The 17,595-nt window shown below is 43.7% G+C and overlaps 1 pseudogene; it reads left to right on the top strand.

Annotated features, from left to right (window-relative positions):
• The first annotated feature begins 133 nt into the window (after positions 1 to 133).
• Positions 134 to 4,781, top strand: LOC127677327 (guanine nucleotide-binding protein subunit alpha-12-like; annotated as a pseudogene).
• Positions 4,782 to 17,595: the final 12,814 nt, after the last annotated feature.

Below are 17,595 nucleotides of genomic sequence, written 5' to 3'. Positions count from 1 at the left end.
GACCAGGGTCATGCTGTCCATGTACCATGTTATGTACGGTATGTTGTGAGGATTTTAATCAGGAAATTTCACATCTATATCCTTCACCTAGTACCTATCAAATTCAAGGTCAATATGTACTATTACATCTAAAATGTCTGGAGTCAGGGCCCTTTGCTTGTATGATGGTGCTCCCCCACCCATGCACCATCTCCTCCCCTACTGCTTCAGCACTCCACTCCACTAGGGGATCAATCTTCCATGGGACTAAGGGCCTCCCACCTGTTGAGGCAAGGTCATTCCCTGCTGCAATGTCTTCTGCTCAGGTTTGAGCTGTTGCCCTCATTCCATCTCGGGGTGTGTATTCATCAAACCTTCACTGTTTAACTTAATTCAGTGTTCCCTGTCGTTTGTTGAGTGAACCCTGGATACCAACCCTTCCCTTCAGCAGCACCTAGGACAAAGAGCCAAGGCCAGGAATGGTGATATCTTGGCCTAAAATATGTGACAAGAGGAATGGGTAATTTATCCCTTGTGATAAGGATTAGGAGTCTCCTTGGTGCTGTTTAGGTACTTGTTGGTCATGTGCAACAGCATCAAGAGTCCAGTTCTGATTTTCTTTGGGACCATGGTGTTCCCATCATGATTTCTATAGCAGAGAGAACACTGCTAAGTTATGTTGCAGTTTATTCATTTACATTGTAAACCCCAAGATTGTGTTATTTACAGAATACATTTTTTTATGGTGTAGCTCAGAACTAGCACAGACCTTTAACCCAAGATCTTTCTGTTTACTGTAAACAAGTACTTTATTGTTCTTTGGCTTAGCTCAAGTACACACCTTTATTGCAGGGCAAAAGAATGTCAACTCCAGGACAAGAGGCAGAGCAAGGAACCAGTAGAAATGGAATCAATATAACTAAACAAAAGGAAGGTCTTTAAGTTGAAAGATATTTAAAACAATTTGGAGAGGGTTAAAGAATGCTTTCCTTCTGGGAGGTCAGTGAAGTAGCAAAGTCAGCTGAGGGCTTTCCTTGCCTCTCTGACCTGGCAGGTGTTCACCCCAGCATCTGGCACCTGAGTCTTCATTGTGAAAATTAAATGATTGGCATATGTGTATTGTTTTAAATGTATTTATTAATCATTCCATTCGAATACATCTCAAATGATATACCAATTCCTGGTTATGCCTCTAACAACCCCTCAAACCACATCTTCCCTTTCTCCCTCCCCTTTGCCTGTATGAGGGCCTCCCCCACTCCCCCTTTCCTGCCCTACAGATTTAGCGTTCTACTACCCTGGGGCATCAATCCTCCACAGGACTAAGGACCTCTCCTCCCATTGCTGTCAGGCAGGGCCATCCTCTGCTACAATGTATCTGGAGCTAAAGATCCCTCCCTGTACACTCCTCTGTTTATCGTCTACTCACTGGGAACATTGGGTGATCCTGGCAATAGATGTTCTTCCAATGGGGTTGCAATTCCCCTTGACCCTTCAGCTTTTCCCCTAGCTTCCCCACCAGTTTCCCTGAACTCAGTCTAATGGGTGGCACCAAGGGTAAGTTGCCTGCTGGACTTCCCTAAGAACTTTCACAAGAGGTTCCTGTCAGCAAACACCTCTTGACCACACCATCAGTGTCTGCAATTATGATGGATTCCCAGGTAGGGCAGTCCCTGTATGTCCCTTCCTTCTGTTTCTGCTCCATTTGTTGTCCCTGTTATTACTTTGCTGAGGAACATTTATGGGTTAAAATTTCAAAATGAGTGTGTGGCATCATCCCTTTAAGGAGTGGGGTCTCAGGGTTGTTTAAGTGTGTGGAGGTGTACCTATCCCATGGAGGTGGTCTCTACAGGTTCTATTTCCCCTTTCTCTGCACATTAGAGCTAAAGTCCTCCCCCTTGGGTCCTGGGAACCTCACGTTTCCCTGGTGTCTGGGTCCCTCACATCGCTAACCCAGTTCCTCATCCCCCCTGCTACACATTTTTGTTCCATTTCCAGACCCTCTTTCCTTCTCTCCTATCCTCTCCAGTACCTAATATTGCCCCTTATTTCCTCCCTCACCTCTCTCTCTCCCAGGTCTCCTCTACCTCCACCTCCCACCATCATCCTGTTACCCCCTCAATGCAGGACTGAAGCAGCCATGCCCTGGTCTCCCTTCCTTCTAAGCTCCATAGTGTCTGTGGGTTGTATCATGGACATTGTGAACTTTATGACAAATATCAACTTTTCAGTAAACAAATACCATGTGTGTTCCTTTGTGTCTGGGTTACCTCACTCAGGATATTTTCTAGATCATCCATTTGCCTGCAAATTGTATGAAGTCATTGGTTTTTTAATTGCTTAGTAGTACTCCATTCTGTAACCATACTTTCTGTATCCATTCTTCCATAGAGGGGCATCTGGGTTCTTTCTGGCTTCTGATTATTATGAATAAGGCTGCTATGAACATAGTGGAATATGTGTCCTTTTTATATGTCAATACATTTCTGGATGTATGCCCAGAAGTGATATAGCTGGGTCTTCAGCTAAAATCATTTCCAGTTTTCTTTGGAACCACCAGATTGATTTCTTCTTATTCCAAGTGGAATCCACAGTTGACTTTGGAAGCATCCTTATGATTTAGGAAGCATGTGTAAGCTTTCAGAAGGAACTAGTGGGAAAGATTACTAGGATGACCAATACTAGAAACACGTTTTAGTTGGCCATAAGCTGTGCACATGCTCACACCTCTGTGCATCAGGCTTTTATCTGAGAGCTTCTTGCTATGACAGCTCTGGAACTATTCTGTTGGTTTACCAGAGATGGCTTGCACTTCTCTGACTGGGAGCCTCAGATGCACATCCTAGGATATCAGGGTGTTACAGTCCACATCTGCAGATGGTCTTCATCCTCCCAGGAAGCCTGTCCTAAAGGAAATGGGATTACACTACATCAGGGGGATTTGGAACAGCAGCAACTTCCTGACTTAGGGTTTCCTCCCATAGACTCTTTAAAATAGAGTTGCTTCCCATTTGTCAGTTTTTGTTTCTGTTTTTTCTATTACCTGAAATTAAATACACAAGATAGATTTTTTTCAAGACTTACTTTGTGAATTTATATCCTTGTGTTGTTAACATGAGACAATTTATTACATATTCAAATTAGAAACATCTTAGAATGCTTCAATTTTTTCCCCTAACAGTTTAGCATACAGCAAATGTCTTGCCCATATCTCTTAAAGGACCCATAAGTGCTTTAGCAATCTGAAGGAATAAACAAGGAATATTATGTTTATGAGACAATAACTTATTAACCATAAATATCATATTCTCATTATTAGCTATTTGAGACAAACCCTGAAGGGCCCAGAATAGAATCTGAAAAGCTAGTCTTCACCTTCCCCTCTGCCCCTCAGCTGGCCAGGTGAGTGAAAGCCTCTGGGCAGCAGCGGTGAAGGTGGACACAGCCTGAGGGAGAGGCAGGCAGGGCAGAGTGTGGTCAGGGAGGGCCGTGCCAGCTGAGGGGTGTGCATGGCGTGAGGCCCCCAGTGGGTCATGGCCGAGACCTGAGGAAGGTTGTGTCCAGATAGTGCAGACACTCAGCAGCGGCTTGTTGCCTTTAGAGGCCTTAGACTGAGAGCGCAGGGCAGGCACAGTGCATGACTCAAGCACCAGGCCTGGTGGCACAACTGAGACATCAATGCTGAGCTGTGGCTGCTGGTCAAGATCCTGCTGCTGGGCGCAGGCTAGAGCAGCAAGTCCACCTTCCTCAAGCAGATGCACATCATCTAGGGCCTGGAGTTCCACCAGAAGGAGCTGCTGGAGTTCCTCTACACCATCCATCTTCAACAACATCCTTAAGAATACTTTGATCTCTGCAGTTTCCCAACTGAGGCTTTCCTCTCAGAAGATTCTAGCTGTGGTCCTGAGAATCGAGACCCTCATGCCAGAACAGACAAGGAGGTATGCACTGGCTGCACACTTAATGGCGAGGCCCAAGGATGCTTGTAGACCCTCGCGACAAGCTCAGCATTCCCTGGCAGCACTCTGAGAAGGAGAAGCAGGGATGTTTCTGATGGCCTTGAGAACAAGGCAGGCCTGCCTGTGGAGCACGCCACCTTCCAGCTCCTTGTGCCAGTGCTGCGTGCACTCTGGAGAGACTCGGGGATCAGGGAAGCCTTCAGCCGCAAAAGTGAGTTACAGATTGGTGAATCAGTGAAGTACTTCCTGGATAACATAGATTGCATTGGCCAACTGAACTACTTCCCCAGTAAACAAGACATCCTGCTGGCTAGAAAGGCCACCAAGGGAATCATTGAAATTGACTTTATTATAAAGAAAATCTCATTTAAGATGGTGGATATGGGTGGCCAGAGGTTGCAGCGCCAGAAGTGGTTCCAGTGCTTCCCTGGGATCACATCCACCCTGTTCATGGACTCCTCCAGTGAGTACAACCAGGTCCTCATGGAGGTGAGGCACACCAGCTGGCTCGTGGAATCCATGAACATCTTCGAGACCATCATCAACAACAAGCTCTTCTTCAATGTTTCTATCATCCTCTTCCTCAACACGATGGACCTCCTGGTGGAGAAGGTGAAGTTGGTGAGCATTTAGAAGCTCTTCCCTGATTTCAAGGGTGACCCCGCATGGCTGGAGGATGTCCAGCACTACCTAGTGCAGTGCTTTGACAGGAAGCTCAGGAACAGAGCAACCCCTGTTCCACCACTTCACCACTGCCATAGACACCAAGAACATCCTGTCCTGTTTCATGCTGTGAAGGACATGATCCTGCAGGAGAACCTGAAAGACATCATGTTGCAGTGAGAGGCAGTCCCTCTGCCGTCCTCTCATGGCTTCCTTGGCCTGTGGCCTCGTGTCTCTGATGTGTCTGCCTCCTGCATGGACCTGCAGTGTTTGTCTCAAATGTATGCCATCCAAAACCTGACCCTAGAATACTGGACTAGCAGCCACATCAGCGAGCTCCTGGCAGGAGGACTTGGGTGAGTCAGTGTGAGCTACTGAGTCAGGGACTGCAAAACCGCTGAATCCACTCCATAGCTCTGGTATTGATTTGTAAAACCTTGGAACACAGCTTCCTCCCTCCCTTCAGAAACTCTTCCTTGCTGACACAACTTAACCAAGGTTCAGGTTTGCATAGACACACACCTGTGCTCCCATTAATGAAACACAACCCCAGCTGATCTTGCAGACGACTCTTCCCTTTGACATGCAGGTTCTCACTGAAACACACGAACTTGGAAGCTTGGCCTCACATTAGGCTGTAGAGGGGCAAGCGATGCAGCTAAGCTCAGAGTGGCCAAGCTCAGGCCTCAGTGCCACCTCCCAAAGTGAACACACCGCCTTTAAGATTGTGCCATCGCCTTCCAAGGCTCTGCTCTCAGGCATTTCAGGATGAGCAAAGAGGCCGGGTGAGGGTTTCACTCTCCCTACTGCAGAGAACAGGTGGGAGCTGTGTCCCAGCTTAGTGCCCTGGCAGCCACTTTCCATGGCTCCATGCTCAGCAGGTCACAGTGTGGGAAGGTGGCAGCTCTGGCCAGCCTGTGCACACATAGTGGTGCTCTCTACTCCTTCTCCTGGCCCTCCACAGCCCATGGCAAAGATGCATAACCAAGTGCCTTGTAGGTTTTCTTTCTTTTTTTTTTTTTAAGATTTATTTATTTATTATATGTAAGTACACTGTAGCTGTCTTCAGACACCCCAGAAGAGGGCATCCAATCTCATTACGGATGGTTGTGAGCCACCATGTGGTTGCTGGGATTTGAACTCAGGACCTCTGGAAGAACAGTCGGGGCTCTTAACCGCTGAGCCATCTCTCCAGCCCATGGCAAAGATGCATAACCAAGTGCCTTGTAGGTTTTCTTACTTGATGGTGGCCTGTAGTGTCCCCTGTCCTGGGCTGTGACATTGGCCAGAGATGCTCTGTAGGCCTAGAGCATCTTCAGTCTTGGCTTCTTGGTGGGCCCCAGCCTCTGGCCGTTCAGGAGCAGCCCTGGGCTCTGCACACCATCCTCACCATTGCCTTCACACAGCATGCTCTGCTCTCAGAGCAGTCTGGCAGGCTGCATTCTGTTGCTGTGCATACAAAGCCAGTTGGCACCCTCCTTGCCCTGGTCCATGAGGGTGCAGAAGGCTGGGGACCTCAGTGTTACCTCCTAAGACTTGGCCTGTCCTGTCCAGGCTCCTGGCAGTCATCCTACTGTTTTTTTAATATATTGAATTCCAGGCCTGCCCCTCTGTACATTAATTACTTTCTGGGAGCTCGGGTGTGAATTATAACTTTTCCAGAGTGTTCTTTAGCTCTCTAACACATATAAGGGCCCTGTCTGCAACTGAACTGCTCCTGACACTTGATCCCTATTGCATCTCATTTCAGCCACCAGACACACAGGATTCTTAGAGCAGATGACAATCTAGGAGACAGAATGGGACCACTTCTTAGAGCCCTCTTTATGGCAGTGCTCTGACTAGGAAGTAGCGGTCAGTCTCTCGCTCACTTGCTTCCCCTCTGTGCTCAACGGTTTATATCAGTGCTTGCTGAGCTTCTGGCTCTTTCCTGTGAGGAGAGAACAGCTGTCTGCCTGCTTCACCAAGTCTTCACAAGCTGAGGGGTATGGCCAGGTTAGTACCAGGGACCAGCAACCTTTCAGGGATCCTTGGGGGTTTCAGGTCCACACACAGTGAGCAGCCCTCACCAGGTGTCCCCTGTATCTCAGTGCTGAGACTTCAAACAGACAACCTCTTCCCAGCCACTGCTGGGCCACAGTGACCGAGGTGAGTGTGGGGTTGCCAGGGAGAGCGCTGTCCTCTGATAGCCTGCACATTTGTACCAGTCTCTGAAAGCCGGCAGCACGTGAGTAGCAAGATGTGAACCTCAGCTGAGCAGAACCCATGTGAATGGGCAGAGGCCACCACCCCTGGAGCTGAGCCTGGCTGAGTCCTCTGTGCCAGGACACCCCACTCTGTGATCTGTGAAGTGGTGCAATCCGAAGACAAGGCTCGGGTCATTTGCACGTTTCTACATGTGGATTGTACTCAGGTTTCCTCCCAGACCTTAGATTTTTGTATATGCATTTTTTAATTTTAATTTCACTGTTACCTTGGCTATTGTCTTTTATGTTGCAAGGTTGGAAAAATAGGAGGTATTTGACCTCATCTATTACTGCAAAAAATTAAATAATGTGACAATAAACGTCCTAAAAATAAAAAAAGAAAGAAAAGAAAGAAAAGAAAAGAAAAGAAAAGGAAAGGAAAGGAAAGGAAAGGAAAGGAAAGAAAAGAAAAGAAAAGAAAAGAAAAGAAAAGAAAAGAAAAGAAAAGAAAAGAAAACCTAGTCTTTATGTTGCATAGGGATTAATGGAACCATTGAAGCTCTCTGGTAAATGAAGATAAAGAAGTACTGTAGTTGTTTATCAGGTGTAGGAGCTCTCTAGTGGAGTTCTTTGGGTCACTTAGGTAGACGATCATGTCGTCTGCAAATAATGATAGTTTGACTTCCTCCTTTCCAATTTGTATCCCTTTGACCTCCTTATGTTGTCGAATTGCCCGAGCTAGTACCTCAAGTACAATATTGAAAAGATAAGGAGAAAGGGGGCAGCCTTGTCTGGTCCCTGATTTCAGTGGGATTGCTTCAAGTTTCTCTCCGTTTAGTTTGATGCTGGCTACCGGTTTGCTGTATATTGCTTTTACTATGTTTAGGTATGGGCCTTGAATTCCTGTTCTCTCCAAGACTTTAAGCATGAAAGGATGCTGAATTTTGTCAAATGCTTTTTCAGCATCCAATGAAATGACCATGTGGTTTTGTTCTTTGAGTTTGTTTATGTAGTGGATTGTATTGATGGATTTCCGTATACTGAACCAACCCTGCATTCCCGGGATAAAGCCTACTTGATCATGGTGGATGATCGTTTTGATGTGTTCTTGGATTCGGTTGGCAAGAATTTTATTGAGTATTTTTGCATCGATGTTCATAAGGGAAATTGGTCTGAAGTTCTCTTTCTTTGTTGGATCTTTGTGTGGCTTTGGTATCAGCATAATTGTGGCTTCGTAGAAGGAATTGGGTAGTGTTCCTTCTGTTTCTATTTTGTGGAATAGTTTGAAGAGTATTGGTGTTAACTCTTCTTTGAAGGTCTGGTAGAATTCTGCACTGAAACCATCTGGTCCTGTGCTTTTTTTGGTTGGAAGACTTTCTATGACTCCTTCTATTTCTTTGGGCTTTATGGGACTGTTCAGATGGTCTAGTTGGTCCTGATTTAATTTTGGTATTTGGTATCTGTCAAGGAAATTGTCCATTTCCTCCAGATTCTCCAGTTGTGTTGAGTACAGGCTCTTGTAGTAGGATCTGATGATTTTTTGGATTTCCTCAGTTTCCGTTGTTATGTCTCCCTTTTCATTTCTAAGTTTTTTAATTTGGATACTTTCTCTGTGCCCTTTGGTCAGTCTGGCTAAGGGTTTATCTATCTTGTTGATTTTCTCAAAGAACCAGCTCCTGGTTTTGTTGATTTTTTGTATGGTTCTCTTTGTTTCTACTTGATTGATTTCAGCCCTGAGTTTGATGATTTCCTGCCTTCTACTCCTCCTGGGTGAAATAGCTTCTTTTTGTTCTAGGGCTTTCAGGTGTGTCATTAAGTTGGTAATGTATACTCTCTCCATTTTCTTTTTGGAGGCACTCAGGGCTATGAGTTTTCCTCTTAGCACTGCTTTCATTGTGTCCCATAGATTTGGGTATGTTGTGTTTTCATTTTCATTGTGTTCTAAAAAGTCTTTAATTTCTTTCTTTATTTCTTCCTTGACCAAGGTATCATTGAGTAGAGTATTGTTCAATTTCCACGTGTATGTGGGTTTTCTGTTGTTTCTGTTGCTATTGAAGACCACTTTTATTCCATAGTGATCAGATAGGAGGCATGGGATTAGTTTGATCTTCTTATATTTGTTGAGGTCTGTCTTGTGACCAATTATATGGTCGATTTTGGAGAAGGTACCATGAGGTGCTGAAAAAAAAGGTATATTCTTTTGTTTTAGGATAGAATGTTCTATATATATATATCAGTTAAATCTAATTGGTCCAAAGCTTCAATTAGTTTCATTGTGTCCTTGTTTAGTTTCTGTTTTCCTGATCGGTCCATTGAGGAAAGTGCAGTGTTGAAGTCACCCACAATTATTGTGTTAGGTGCAATGTGTGCTTTGAGTTTTAATAAAGTTTCTTTTATGAAAGAGGGTGCCCTTGCATTTGGAGCATAGATGTTCAGGATTGAGAGTTCTTCTTGTTGTATTTTTCCTTTGACCAGCAAGAAGTGTCCCTCAGAGTCTCTTTTGATGACTTTGGGTTGAAAGTCAATTTTATCTGATATTAAAATGGCTACTCCAGCTTGTTTCCTGAGACCGTTTGCTTGTAAAATTGTCTTCCAGCCTTTTACTCTAAGGTAGTGTTTGTCTTTGACCCTGAGGTGTGTTTCCTGTAAGCAGCAAAATGTAGGGTCCTGTTTACGTATCCAGTCAGTTAGTCTGTGTCTTTTTATTGGGGCATTGAGTCCATTGATGTTAAGAGATATTAAGGAATAGTGATTGTTACTTCCTATCATTTTTGACGTTATTTTTTAAATTTGATTGCTTAACTTCTTTGGGGTTTGATGAAAGGTTACTATCTTGCTTTTTTCAGGGTGAAGTTTCCCTCCTTGTATTGGTGTTGTCCTCCTATTATCCTTTTTAGGGCTGGGTTTGTGGATAGATATTGGGTGAACTTGGTTTTGTCATGAAATATCTTAGTTTCTCCATCTCAGCAAAGTGGCAGGTTACAAAATCAACTCAAGCAAATCAGTGGCCTTCCTATACTCAAAGGATAAGCAGGCTGAGAAAGAAATTAGGGAAATGACCCCCTTCACAATTGGCACAAACAGTATAAAGTATCTTGGGGTGACTCTTACCAAACATGCGAAAGATCTGTATGACAAGAACTTCAAGACTCTGAAGAAGGAAATGGAAGAAGACCTCAAAAAATGGGAAAACCTCCCATGCTCATGGATTGGTAGAATCAATATAGTTAAAATGGCCATTTTGCCTAAAGCACTATACAGATTCAATGCAATACCCATCAAAATCCCAACTCAATTCTTCACAGAGTTAGAAAGAGCAATTATCAAATTCATCTGGAACAACAAAAAACCCAGGATAGCTAAAACTATTCTCAGCAACAAAAGAAAATCTGGGGGAATCAGTATCCCTGACCTCAAGCAATACTACAGAGCAATAGTGTTAAAAACTGCATGGTATTGGTACAGTGACAGGCAGGAGGATCAATGGAACAGGATTGAAGATCCAGAAATGAACCCACACATCTATGGCCACTTGATCCTCGACAAAGAGGCTGAAAACATCCAATGGAAAAAAGATAGCCTTTTCAACAAATGGTGCTGGTTCAACTGGAGGTCAGCATGCAGAAGAATGCGAATTGATCCATCCTTGTCTCCTTGTACTAAGCTCAAATCCAAATGGATCAAGGACCTCCACATAAAGCCAGACACTCTGAAGCTAATAGAAAAGAAACTGGGGAAGACCCTTGAGGACATCGGTACAGGGAGAAAATTTCTGAACAGAACACCAATAGCGTATGCTCTAAGAGCAAGAATTGACAAATGGGACCTCATAAGGTTACAGAGTTTCTGTAAGGCAAAGGACACCATCAAGAGGACAGATCGGCAACCAACAAATTGGGAAAAGATCTTCACCAATCCTACATCAGATAGAGGGCTAATATCCAATATATATAAAGAACTCAAGAAGTTAGACTCCAGAAAACCAAACAACCCTATTAAAAAATGGGGTACAGAGTTAAACAAAGAATTCTCACCTGAAGAACTTCGGATGGCGGAGAAGCATCTTAAAAAATGCTCAACTTCATTAGTCATTAGGGAAATGCAAATCAAAACAACCCTAAGATTTCATCTTACACCAGTCAGAATGGCTAAGATTAAAAATTCAGGAGACAGCAGGTGTTGGAGAGGGTGCGGAGAAAGAGGAACACTCCTCCACTGCTGGTGGGGTTGCAAATTGGTACAACCACTCTGGAAAGCAGTCTGGCGGTTCCTCCGAACTCTGGGCACCTCACTTCCAGAAGATCCTGCTATACCACTCCTGGGCATATACCCAGAGGATTCTCCACCATGTAATAAGGATACATGCTCTACTATGTTCATAGCAGCCCTATTTATAATTGCCAGATGCTGGAAAGAACCCAGGTATCCCTCAACAGAAGAGTGGACACAAAAAATGTGGTATATCTACACAATGGAGTACTATTCAGCCATTAGAAACAATGAATTCATGAAATTCTTAGGCAAATGGATGGAGCTAGAGAACATCATACTAAGTGAGGTAACCCAGACTCAAAAGGTGAATCATGGTATGCACTCACTAATAAGTGGTTATTAACCTAGAAAACTGGAATACCCAAAACATAATCCACACATCAAATGAGATACAAGAAGAAAGCAGGAGTGGTCCCTGGTTCTGGAAAGACTCAGTGAAACAATATTTGGCAAAACCAGAACGGGGAAGTGGGAAGGGGTGGGAGGGAGGACAGGGGAAGAGAAGGGGGCTTACGGGACTTTCGGGGAGTGGGGGGGGAGGCTAGAAAAGGGGAAATCATTTGAAATGTAAATAAATTATATCGAATAAAAAAAAAAAGAAGTACTATTGCCATCTAGTGGCCAATTGTGTCACTGCCACCCTTTGAATCCATGCTGAAGCTCTGCTCTGATTCCCAGGTTCTGTAAACAGTTAAGGGGGAGAGTCCATTCTTCCTGCTTTAGGAGCCAATCAGAGGTTGCCAAGGAGAGCCAATGAGAGACTGTCAAGCAGATGCTAGTGTTTAGACACTATCCTTTCTACTTTGTTTCATCTTGATGAAAGAATGTGATCTGAGTGATAAATCGCTTTGGAATTTATTAAAACATCCTTTTGAAGTGGGTTTTTGCCACAGTTCTGTGGTCACTGGATTAACATACTATTTTCTCTTTTATATTAGTGTGAGTGTAAATTTCCATCTAACAAGGCAAGTTTAAATATTAATTCTTCTCATAAGCTTCCTTTATTCCTGACATCATTTTTCTGACACAGGCAGCATAGACTTGTCCTCTCTAACATTCATTCATTGCTTCTTACTGTGCTGACATTTTTGCCCCTGTATTTACAGTGACTGCCAATGCCTTCAGATCTTGTTTATCTGCTACCAACTTCCCTTGTATCGATTGTTTCAGGAAATAATTTACTTAGTCTCTGTCTCTTTGTTTCTGTCTCGTATGCATGTACACACGCACATGCAAAGACAGAGTCCATGTTGGGCTCCCTCTATAACACCCACTTTCCGTTTAGACACAGGGTCTCTCTTTGTAGCTGTAGCCTGCCATTTTAGCTAGAATGGCTGGCCAGTGAGCCCTTGGCATCCACAGTGTCTTTTTCCCCTTGGAGATGTCATCATCGTGGGTGTCATGGTAAATCCATGCCTATTTTAAAAATTATTTTGCATTCTCTTATCAGAAACTATATCTCAATAGTTTTGCTGCTTCCTATTTGTTCTTTAGCAAACAGGATACTTAGCATTGTGTTACTATCGATATTCATGTTGCTTCATGCATCTCGGGTGGATTGCTTTTAGCTCCTGTGTGTGTGTGTGTGTGTGTTTGTGTGTTTTGTATGTGTGTGTATGTGTGTCTTTGTGAGCATTTGCCACATGTGTTCAGTTGTACATGGAGTTCAGAAGAGGGCATCATGCTCCTCAGAGCTGGACTTTCTTGTGAACCAGCCATGTGGATGCTGGGAACTGAACTCAGGTCCTCTTAATTTTATGGGTCCCATGTAAAGTTTTTTAGAACATTATAAAGTTAACAAACATCATACAGAGCACAACAGGATGTGATCCCCATGACCTTTCTCTTAGTCAAGTTACTTTTTCTGTGTCAATTATTGCATATTACAGCAACAATCTGAAATAGGGGGCAGACATGGAACAAAATGGCTGTAGCTATACTGGTGGGTACAGGCCTCAGCATTAGAAAACCCAGGTCTCTCTCAGTGACTAGGGCTGACCTAAAAGCCCTAGGAGCCCCACTTGTAAACCTACACATTAGAAAGTGGAAGCAGGAATATTTGAGCTGAAGGTTAACCTGGCAAGCCAGGTAGAGGACAACATGGAATATTTGGGAGCCTGTTTCAGGAAACAAAACTGAAAAATACCACACATCCAAGGTCTCGGCTATGAATCCTTGTCTATTAAAAATAACTTACCATTCTCTCCTTAAGAGCCTTTCATTCTGGGAGGATGGAGAAGTAGAGATAATCTTTCTTTTCTAAAGATTTTGTTCTCTCTTTCCCTGGGACCACATTAATAACAAATGAAAGTGGGTATTGACTTCTAAACTACTGAGTATTATCCACTGCTGCTAGCATGATACTGTGCCGATGACAATCTCTAGCTCCCCTGAGTGCTGGTGCCCCATTATGAAGTATCAAGTGCTGAGGCTAAAGCCCAGGGAACATTTCAAGGGGCTAGACAGAAGCCATCAGAGATACTCCACTTCCTTGTCCTGATATTAATTCAAGCAAACACAATGTGAACTTAGTGGACTATTTAAATATACATCTTTCTCCCACCTCACATTCCTTAGTTCAGTCCAGGGCAGAGTTCATGTACCTCTATCCCAGATTTATCTTAATACATTTCCCCAGAGCCCACGTCTTTTAGAAAATTGAGTGTAGTCCAGCAATTGCTGCCCTCAGTAAGATGTGAAGAGCATCAATAACAAGTGAGCACACTGCATTTGCTTACACATGTACAGTCATGGAAAATGGGGCATAAGTGATGAGGGGGTCACCAGCACTGTGTCCTGGAATTTGTGTGCTTAGACCTGGTTCACAGGAAATGTGGAAGGACACTTGGGGACCCCCTGCAGGGACAGAGTGAGGTAGAATGGGGACTGCAAAGGCTGAGCAACACTGCTCAGGCCCCTCCTTTCAGGTAACAAACAGTCTCTGTTCTTTCAAGGAGCTCAGGTTGAAGCCACAGAACTTATCTAAACATGGGAAGGTCATGCAGATATCTTTCCTAATGGTACAATTCTTCTTGATAAGCCTTTGCCCCTTGCAAATCTACAGCAAACTTGTCACATCACAGCCATCTATTTCATAATGTTGCTGTAATATGCCTACCAGTCAGGGATGTAAAACAAAAGAAAACAAAATCTTGATTCAGAGTAGGGTCATACTGACCACGTACTATGTAATGTTCTGCATGTTGTGAGGTTAATCTTATTAATTTCCATATCTGTGTACATCCTATAGATCCATCAAATTTAAGGTCAGTATTACTATTATGTCTAAAATAGCTTGAGTCAGGATCCACATAGGGCAGCATTTCCAGCCCTTGTGCATGAGCTCTTGTGGTTTTAACACAGAGCTGGCCCTGAGAAATAGGTAGTGCATATTATTGATCTGATTGGTCAGTCTTGAGGAATGCATTCAATAAACCATTTCTGTTTAACTGAATTCAGTGTTTGTTTGGTTTGTTGAGTGACCCCTAGACATGAACCTTTCCATTTAGGAGCACTTAGGACACTGAGTCAAGGTCAGGAATGGTGACATCTTACAATACATTGTGTAACAGTAGGATGGGTGATTTATCCATTGTGATAAGGATCAGGGGTGTACTTGGTGCTTTTTAGGTGCCTATTGGCCATGTGCAACACCTTCAAGAGCCCAGTTCTGATCTTCCTTGGGATCATTTTGTTCTCATGATGATGCACTCAGACGTGCCTGGGAACAACCAGAACAACTGACAGAGAGCTGGATTTCTATAATGAAGGTAACGTTGCTAACTTATGTTGCAGGATATTTGTTCTGATTGTAAACTACAAGAGTGTGTTATTTACTGAAAACAAACAAACAAATGATTTTACAGTTTAGCCCAGCCTTAGCACAGACCTTGAACCCAAGAGCTTTCTGTTTATTTTACTTTCTTGTCCTGTGGCTCAGCCCTAGCACACACCTGTATTGCAAAACAAAAGGAGATCAACTCCAGGACAAGAGCCAGAGCAAGTAACCCTTGAAAGGGAATGAATATAAGTAAACCAAAGGAAGGTCTTTAAGTTGTAAGATATTGAGGACAGTGTGGAGTGGGAGGGTCAGCTGAGGGCTTTCCCTGCCACTCTGACCAGGCAGGTTTTCACCCCAGCATCTGGCTCCCGAGTTTTCATTGTTAAAATTAAATGGCCGTCATATGTGTATTTCTTAAATGTATTTATTAATTATTCCATTTGATTACATCTGAAATAATATACCACTTCCTGCTTGCCCCTCCAACAACCCCTCAAACAACATCTGCCCTTTCCCACTCCCCTTTGCCTGTATGAGGGCGCTCCCCCACTCACCCACCCTCTCCTGCCCTACTGCTTCAGAGCATCAAATCTCCACAGTACTAAGTGCCTCTCCTCCATTGCTGTCAAGCAAGGCCATCCTCTGCTACAATGTATCTGGAGCTATCCATCCCTCCCTGCATACTTCCAAGTTTGTGGTCTATTCACTGGGGGGGACTGGGTGGTCCTGGCAACAGATGTTGTTCTTCTAACAGTGTTTCAATTCCCCTCTGCTCCTCCAGGTTTTCTACCAGCTCCACCACCAGGTTCCCTGAGCTCAGTGTAATGGTTGGCTCCAATGGTCAGTTGCTGGACAGACTTCTCTAAGAACCTTCACGAGAGGATACTGTCAGCAGGCACCTCTTTACCACAGCAACAGTGTCTGGTTTGGTGTCTGCAGACATGATGGATCTCCAGGTAGGGCAGTGCCGGGATGGCCCTTCCTTCAGTCTCTGAACTATGTGTAGTCCCTGCTCTTCTTTTGCTCAGGAACATTTCTGGATTGCACATTTTGAAATGAGTTGGTGACATCATCCCCTGAAGGAGGGTGGTCCCTGGGGATCGTGGGAGTGTGGGGAGGTGTTCCTATCCACTGGAGGTGGTCTCTACAGGTTCTATCTCTCCACTCTCTGTGCATTTCACCTAAAGTCATCCGTTTTGGGTCCTGGGAGCCTCATGTTTACCTGTTGTCTGTGTCCCTCAGGTGGCTATCCCCAGTTCCTCACCCTCCCTGCTATATATTTTTGTTCTATTTCCAGACACTCTACCTACCTCCTATCCTCACCAGTACCTGAGACTGCCCCCTTATATCCTCCCCCTACTCTCTCCCTCCCAGGTCTCCTCTACCTCCACCTCCCATCGTCCTACTGTTATGTCCACAATGCAGGACTGAAGCAGCCATGCCCTGGTCTCCCTTCCTTCTAAGCTCCATAGTGTCTGTGGGTTGTATCATGGGCATTGTGAAGTTTAGAGCAAATATCCACTTATCAGTAAACACATAACATGTGTGTTACTTTGTGTCTGGGTTCCCTCACTCAGGATGATATTTTCTAGTTCTATTCATTTGCCTGCATATTGTATAAAGGCATTGTTTTTTTTATTGCTTAGTAGTACTCCATTCTGTAACCATATTTTCTGTATTCATTCTTCTGTAGAGGGACATCTGAGTCCTTTCTAGCTTCTGGCTATTATAAATAAGTCTGCTATGAACATAGTAGAAAATGTGTCCTTGTTATGTGTTGAAATATTTTTTGGGTATATGCCCAGTAGTGGTATAGCTAGGTCTTCAGGTAAAACTATTTTTAATATTATTAGGCACTGCCAGATTGATTTCTGAAGTTGTTTTACTTGCTTGCAGTCCCACCAAAAATGGAGGATTGTTCCTTTTTACCCACAGCCTGGCTATCATTTGCTGTAACCTGTGTGGTCAATTCTCAAAGTTGTTTTGAGTTGTATTTCCCTATTGATCAAGGATGGTGAACATTTCTTTAAGTACTTCTCAGGCATTCTCTGAGATTTCTGTTTAACTCAGTACTCCTCTTTTTTCATAGGGCTATTTGGTTCTCTGGAGTCTGACTTGTTCAGTTCTCTGTATATTTTAGATATGTGCCCTCTATCAGATATAGGGTTGGAAAAAAATTACTCAATCTGTAGGTTGCTCTTTTGTCTTATTGACAGTGTCCTTTGCCTTACAGAAGTTTTGCAATTTTGTTAGGTGCCATTTGTTTGTATTAGATTTTAAAGCATAAGCCATTGGTATTCTGTCCAGGAAGGTTTCCCCTTTGCCTATGTGTTCGAGGCTCTTACCCACTTTCTCTTCTGTTAGATGCAGTGTATGTGGTTTAATGTTGAGATGCTTGGATCACTAGGACTTGGCCTTTGTACAGTGATAGGCAGGTAGATCAATGGAACAGAATTGAAGACCTAGTAATTAAGCCACACTCCTACTGTCACTTGATATTTGACAAAGAAACGAAAAACATCCAGTGTAAAAAAGATAGCCTTTTCAACAAATGGTGCTGGTTCAACTGCTGGCTAACATGCAGAAGAATGCAAACTGATCCATTTTTATCTCCTTGTACAAAAATCAAGTCCAAGTGGATCAAGGACCTCCACATGAAACCAGACACACTGAACTAATAGAAAAGCAACTGAGGAAGAGCCCTGAGCACATGGGCACAGGGGAAAAATTTCCTGAACAGAACACCAATAGTTTA

Source organism: Apodemus sylvaticus, chromosome 2 (genome assembly GCF_947179515.1).
Source record: "Apodemus sylvaticus chromosome 2, mApoSyl1.1, whole genome shotgun sequence".
Classification (NCBI taxonomy): Eukaryota; Metazoa; Chordata; class Mammalia; order Rodentia; family Muridae; genus Apodemus; species Apodemus sylvaticus.
This window is presented reverse-complemented; position numbering and strand designations above follow the sequence as displayed.